At 59.4% G+C, this 7,409-nt stretch overlaps 1 long non-coding RNA gene across 1 annotated transcript; it reads left to right on the forward strand.

Moving 5' to 3' along the window:
* Positions 1–4,608: 4,608 nt before the first annotated feature.
* LOC306664007 lies at positions 4,609–6,313 on the forward strand. Its single transcript, XR_013764611.1, has 2 exons — positions 4,609–5,593; positions 5,758–6,313. It is a non-coding gene; the product is annotated as an uncharacterized lncRNA (long non-coding RNA).
* The last annotated feature ends 1,096 nt before the right edge of the window (positions 6,314–7,409 follow it).

A 7,409-nucleotide genomic window follows, 5' to 3' on the forward strand; every position in this document is an offset into this window, starting at 1 on the left:
AGAGGCTGGGACGCTGGGGTCAGTGAGGGTCCCGGGGTCAGCCTGCCCACCCTCCCCACAGATAGTCACCTGCAGCCACCAGCCAGGCCCGCCCATCACAAGGTGACCAAGCAGACGGCCAGTTGGCTGCCCTCTCCCTAGCCCACTGCCATCCTGTTCACTGCCCATCTGGCCCTCGTCTGTCATTTTCTGATGGCCCCTCCCCATGGACCCTCTTAAAGGGACAGAGACCCTGCTGGCATCGTAGAGGACTCCACTTTACAGCCAGTGCGTCCTCAGCCTTCTCCAGGACAGGCCCCACGGGGAAAGGGCCAAGCAGCAGGGACTCGTGGTGGCCGCGCACGTCTCCTTCTAACCTCCGATGAGCGCATCCGGTGAAGGGCTGGCCACCGGCAAGCGGCTCCCAGCGCAGGCAGAAGGGCTGCGAGCGTCGCCCTGGAAGCCTGTCCCAGGAGAGGCTGGGAATCTTGCTCTCCTTCTGGAGCCGGCGGAAACGTGACCCACTTTAGGGAGCACTGGGTGACTCTGAATCAGGGGCAGGAAGGTCCAGTTCAAAGAGGGAGGGTGTTCTCTGTAACCAGGACGAGGCGAAGCTCGCCTCCCGCCATTGGCCCAGATCTGTGCCAGCCTCCCGCGTGGCGGGCGTGCAGGGCGCGGGCCTGGATGTCTGTGGAGACTGTCGCCATGGCGCCAGCCGTCTCGCTCGGCTGTTTCAAGAGGAAAAGTAACCTGAAGGCCGAAGGCCGGGAAACGCCCGCCACACCACCTTGCCATCTGCAGACACCTGCCGGAGCTTCAGGTGCTGCCAACAGCGCCGGCCTCCATGATCTGGTCTCTCACAGTGGCCTCACTGCATATAGCTCATCTTGTCACTCGGTGTGGTGACACTTGGGTGACCTGCCCGTGCTTATCCAGAATTTGGAATGAGAACTGTGGGCCGGGGACCAGGCCAGCCAGGGAAGAGGGAGGGTCCCCGCGGGGGGTTCTGAGTGTGAAGCAACAAAAGCGCCCTCCCGGGCCTTGGTGAGCGTGGGAGCCAGCGGGCCCGCGGAGCCACAGACTGGGGCAGGGAGAATCTCTCACCTCCCATTGGCCTGAGGGGCAAGGGATGGGAATGCTGTCCCCAGAGCCGAGCGGGGCTGCTGCTGGGGACCCTGGGCTTGGAGTGGGCCAGGGACGGCGCCAGCAGACGGACAGGATGGCGATGGAGTCACAGCACGATGTGCCTGCTGGCCACACTTGGGCCTTGGTCTCCCTGTGGGTGGGGAGGGCAGGGGAGTGGGTCTGAGGGTGGGGCTGGGACGCTTCCCATAGGACTCAGCTATCTTTGCATCTGATCCCGGGTAACAGCGTTTCCACTTCCTCTGCATGCAGCTGAGGGTAGACCGTGCGCCTGCCGGAGGGACCAGGCTTGGCTCCAGGCGGAGGCCAAGCTTGGTCTGTTCTGCGTGCTCCTCATCCTGTGGACCCGGAGACAAGGCCTCTCAATGTGTCAGTCAGCCTTACATTGCTATGACAAAATAGCTGAGAGAAACCGGTTTGAAGGAGGATTGGCTCAAGTTTTCAGAGGTTTCAGTCCATGGTCACAAGGCCCAGTTGCTTTGAGTCATGGGGACCCAGTTCATCATGATGGTTGGAGCACATAGCACAAGAGGCTGCTTACCTCATGGCAGCTGGAAAACAGAGAAGGGGAGGGAGGGAGGGAGAAAGGGAGGGAGGGAGGAGGGGCTGGGCTCCAGTCTCCCCTTCAAGGACACACTGCAATGACCTCACTTCCAGAATTCCACAAGGTCCCATCTCCTAAAGTTTCCAGTCTCCCAATGACGCCACCAGCTGGGGACCAGGTCTTCAACACCTGAACCTTTGGGGGGCTCGGAAGACCAGACCGTGAGAGTCGCCATGAACAACGGAAGCACAGAAGACCAAACCACACACATGGTTGGGTTTCTGCTCTCGAAGGGTCCACTCACGTTCTGTGGGGCGAGAGGACCACAGGACCAGCAGGACACCAGTGCAAGGGAGGTGGACTCACCACCTGCTGAGGGACACTGAGAAGTCACAGTGAAGGGTATGGACATGTGACCCGCCAAGTCGTGGATGGAGAACTGGAAGGAATTTTCCAGTCGACCATATTCCCCAAGGAGGGGTAAGGTGGCCGCAGGCAGCCAGCCCCTCACGGTGTTTTCTGTACCCGTCTGCAGAAGCGGAGAGCCGGCGTTGGTGGGGAGAGGGGAGCGTGTTCCCTGGACTCCTCCAGCTGGGCCTAGCCTGCAAGAGCACTGGTCAGTGAGCTCCAGGGCCCAGAGCGGGCAGGCCTCTGGGGGACTTCAGGATTCTAAACCCAACAGGATGAGATTCATAACACTTATGAATGTCACGAGATCCAATCCGAGGAGATGGCAAAGCTGGCGTCACGGCCTAACTCAGGGCCCTGAACACTCAGAACCCCAAAAGGCTGTAAGTGGCACAATCGTGAATCCAGTGGTGTGACTTTGTCGGCGGGGCCCTGCCACGGGGGTTCCTGCCGGAGCCTGTAGAGCTGGCGGGGGCTTTTGCTCTGCGCTGTCTCCTGACCACAGCCCCCTCTGAGCCTCAGTGGCCTGGGAGACGCCCCGCCCCTGCCTCAGCGAGGATCGTGCCTCGGGGGTGTCCAGCAGAAAAGCTGACCACGAGAGCCAGCAGCCCCTGTGGAAGAGGGCTGAGATGGGAACTGAGAGCCAAGGGAGAGAGCTGAGTGCCCCCAACCGGTTAAATGCAGGAAGCACCCAGGAGCCATTGCGACCCCTGAGCAGCAGGCCCTCGACCCGTGCCTTTGACCTGTGACCTTGACCCATGCCCTCGTAGACGAAGGCCACGCACAAGTGCAGGGAAAACTGGTGTGAAATGGTGCAGATCCACCTCTAGCCCAGCCCTGGCAACCGCCCTCTGTCAGTCTGAACGCCCCACCGAGCGGGGCCTGGTTCCCTCTGGAGCCGGCCGCATGCTTGCTGGCTTCACCTGAAGGCTTGGTGCCCTGGGGATCGGTCACCCCGTTCCCCTGGAGTATGTGCCTCCTTTTCTAATAAACCTCTGTCTGAGCCTTTGGTCGGCACTTGCTGACATCCTCTTCCCTCACATCTGCCGAGAACCCTCCGGGTCCCAAGTCAAGGCCCCTTCTCTCTGAGCTCTCGGACCCTGCTTCCGAGACACCTCTTCTCCCAGGACAGGATGGCTGGAAAACGAGGACTGCTAATCTGCGCTTGCTAGGTACTTGGGAAGGGGAGAGTAGGTGGAAAGGCCTTCCTCCCTCTTCTTCTTTCCTTCCAGTGTCCGCGAAGTCTGCCAGTGGCCGACTCTGGCCCTGGAGCCCAGCCCTCGCCCTGGAGCCCAGCCCTCCTCCGAAGCCGCCCGTCTGACTGCAGGTGTCTTGCCTACAGGGGCCTTTGATCCAGAGAAACGTGTCGGGCAAGAGTCACAGAAAAGGACAGGAACCAAGTCCTTTCTAACACACCAGTGGGAGGAACGGGGACCCTTAGGGAGCTCAGGACCCCGTGCCAGGTGTTTGCCAGCGTTGTGCTGAAAGGGGTGCCTGGCACAGAACACAGAGTATGCTGGGCAGGGGCCGCTGCAGCAGGCTGGGGACTGCAGCTCAGGGCAGGGAGCTCAGACGCCCCATCTCGCCTCGGGGAGGGACTTGGTCTGCCCTCCCGGCTCATGTCCTGGCCCAGCCAAGGGCAGCCTTTCTGACCAGGGGCCTGCTCTTCCTCTCCTCTGGGCCTTGGTCTGGGTCAGCGTTTCGATGACATGAAATGCCAGGAAAGGGACAGCAGGTGGCAAAGGTTCTGGGAGGCAGCCTGCAGGTAAGTCGCCCTCCCTCAGAGCCAGGGAGGATGCAGAGCGGGTTTTGGCCCTTGGTGCCAGAGAACGTGGGACGCTGGGGGAACTGCAGTTTAGGGCCTGTCCCTCCGCAGGAAGCAGGTGCACGGAAGGGGGCGAATGGGAAGTGGCTTTGCCAGTTCAGGCCGTCCCTCCAGGGCCAGAGCCGGCCACTGGCAGACTTCGCGGAACACTGGAAGGAAAGAAGAGGGAGGGAAGGAGGGAAGGAGGGAGGGAGGCAGGCCTTTCCACCTACTCTCCCCTTCCCAAGTACCTAGCAAGCACAGATTAGCAGTCCTCATTTTCTGAGCAAGCTGCCTTCTGCAGTCCAAGAGCCCATACGAGTTGCTGGACCTGCCCGTGCCTCAGTTTCCTTGTCTGAGAGATGGGGGTGATGACAATACCGTCTCAGAGACCCGTTGCGTGAGTACTTTGTCCGGCATGCAGAAGACACTCCCTGGCTGAATTCAAGCCAGGATGACGGCCGGTGGAAGGGCAGCTTTGGGACTCGAAGCCCCGTCTATCAGACGGAAGGTCCTCTTTACCCACCGCACCCCTCCCCACGCACAGGCTGAGGTCCCATCACTGTGACCAAAGCCTGACACGCAAGTTAATTTTCAGTTACTTTCCTTCTCAGAGTCGAGGCCTGAGCGCAGCTTGATAAGCCATGGATTTGCAAGATTTGGGGGGTGGGGGTGGGGATATGGGAAAGAGGGGGGAATCACTCCCATAAAATAGTGCCAAGGCGGGACGCGCAGATGGGGCACTCTTGAGGGTGACACCTGTCAGTCTCCAAGAACATTTGATCAGCTCTGCTTCCGGGAGCAGGGCCGGCATTCAGGCAGGCTAAGGTTTGGGCTTCTGGGCAATATGCCAGAGATAAGGGCCCCCAGAGCCCGGGCAGCCCCCAACCCAGAAACGTGTGCCTCGTCAACCCGGAGCAGTGGGGGCATGCCAAAGGGACCACGGGCTGGGAGGGGAGGGCGGTGCCTCGCCTGCCACCTCCCTCCACTCGCCCAACCTGAAAGTGTCCAGATGGCCCGTGATTCCCTGGAGCCCACCTGAGACGGCGCCATTAACACGAGCTGAAAGCCACTTAGCCTGAGAGGGCACGGGTCCCCAGGCCCCAGGCCACCTCGGGCTCTGGCTGGCAAGGGTGTTGGCTGGGGCCGGCCAGCAGATCTGGTCACACAGTCATACTCCTGCGCCACCAAAGCCAGGGCTGCCGGAGAAGGAGGCCAGGCTTGGCTTTCGGGACCCCAGACACGCACCTGCCTCTGGGCCTGCCACCGTCCTGTGCACGTCCCGTCCCTCTGCTGCTGCCCAGATCTTGCTTGAGGACATGAGAGTAGGCAGTCGGGCCCAGCTGCCCTGCCACTCTCCCCTGCTTTGGTTTCGCTGAGCTCTGGGACCCAGCCAGCCATCCAGCCTCCCCGAGCCTCAGACTCCTCATCCTCAGCGCGTGCAGATAATAAAAGTCCCCGCCCTTGTGTTCAGGAGGAGGCTGGTGAGAAGCCTCGCAGAAGAGTGGCGGGAGGACCCCCAAGTGCCCCCGGAACAGAGCAGGCCACCTCCGTCACTGTCACCGTTAGGGCCAGCAGCCAGTGTTCCTGCGGCTCCATCCTGTGCTCACGGGCCGAGGTCACGCCGTCAGACCCAAACAGGATAACGAGACAGCACAGCCTCCAACCAGCTCTTGGAGTCGGAGACTTGGGGCCCAGAGGAGCCACTTCTTCAGGTCACACAGCTGAGTCCAGGCTTCTGAGACACTCCCTGCCCCCGAGCACTGTCCAGTGCAGGGTTCACTGTGTCCCTTGTCCCCACCGCCAGGCTGCTGTGGCCCACATGCAGAACAAAGACCCGGGTCCACACACCTCATCTCTGCTTTGTTCTCTTCTGCAGTGCATTCTGGGAAACTCTGAGCTCGGGCCTTGACAATTAGCACCTCCTCGCAGGCTTTTAACACCCGGAGCAGACCAGCACCGACCCCTCTCCAAGATCCCAGTTCACCCTTAAACCTCAGCCCAAAGCCTCAACCAGATTCCTGTTCTCTCTTCCTTCATTTCAAAGGAAAGCTAGAGAAACACACACGTGTGTGTGTGTGTGTGTGTGTGTGTGTGGAACTCGGGCACACACACATGGTCTAGGGGCTCTCCTCTCCCAGGGAAAAGCAAAGGAAGAGCTGGGCTTATAAAAATCGTGCCCCAGGAGCCAAGCTTGATGCCAAAACATGAAGGTCATGAAGGTCACCTGTGTTACTATGACTTTTTTTTATAACCTGGACTGAATTATAATTCAGACAAAACCTGTTTTGTCTAAAAACAAACAAAATCTCCAGTCTATAAGCTGTGCGTCACACGGTGAGTCAAGAAGGTGGCAAATGAGCACAGGCTTTAGATCTAGACACCGTGCACCGGCCCTAGACTCTGATCACATCACCAAACATCTCTGGACTCAGTCCTCTCATCTGAGAAATAGGGACAATACTGTTAGCCCCCTAGGCTCTTTGTCAGATGTGAAAGGAGATGCTGTGTGTCAAGTACCGCATCTGACACAGAGATGCACAAATAATAAAAGCCACCGATAGTCACTGTGGAATGACGTCCCCTGTGACATTTAAGGCAGAATCCCCGATGTGAGTCAGCATTCCATCACTATAACAAAATACCTGAGATCGATGAAAAAGAGGAAAGGTTTATTTTGGCTCCCAGTTCTGGAGGTTTCAGTCTATGGTCAGTTGACCCCATTGCTTGGGGCCTGTGATGAGGCAGCACCTGGTGGGAGCAGCACCTGGCAGAGGTGGTGGGGTCAAATGGTGCCGGCCAGGAAGCAATGCAAAGAACTGGACCCCTCGAGGTCATGGCATCCATGACCTTGGCCTTAGGCCGTACCTCCTGGTAGCACCAAACCAAGGACCTTCCGTCATGTGACCTTCTGTCACATGGACTTTGGATGGACATTTAAGATCCGAACCACAGCACCCAGGATGGCTCTGCTGCTGGGAGAAAGCAGAGAGACTGCTGTCCCTCCACCCTCTTCCCAGGTGAGGAAGCCGAGGCCCAGGGAGTGAGTTAGGATGGAACCAGGGTGGGAGGGCTAGGAGGTCGCCAGGTCTGTTCTTGAGCTCTCCAGGGCCAGTCCTGAGACTCATGGGCTGAGGAGAGGCGCACAGCATGGTCAGGAGGCTCCAGACTTATTTGCAAGGCCAGGGCCCTCAGCCTCCAGCTGGGGACATCAGTGTGGTGGCCAGACACACTCCCTATTCCTCCAGTGAACTGTTGACAAAACCCACCAGGGGACGGTTGTTCTGTCCTCCCCGGGATGGGTCAGCCAGCAGGATGGCAGATGTCTCAGGTCAGAGGAGAATAACGCTGCCGTCCTGGGCTCGGGGACACCAAGAGTTGCTCACCGTGGCTGAGTGGCTGGCAGGTCAGTCTCTGGGCTCCCCTGGTGGGCCCAGGAGGCAGAGCCCTCCCTTCCTTCATGTGACAGATGAGGAAACTGAGGCTGATGGGGCTGAATTCAAGGTCACACAGCTGCTAAGGGGAAGGACG

This window comes from Sciurus vulgaris (genome assembly GCF_902686455.1).
Source record: "Sciurus vulgaris genome assembly, chromosome: 6".
Lineage (NCBI taxonomy): Eukaryota > Metazoa > Chordata > Mammalia > Rodentia > Sciuridae > Sciurus > Sciurus vulgaris.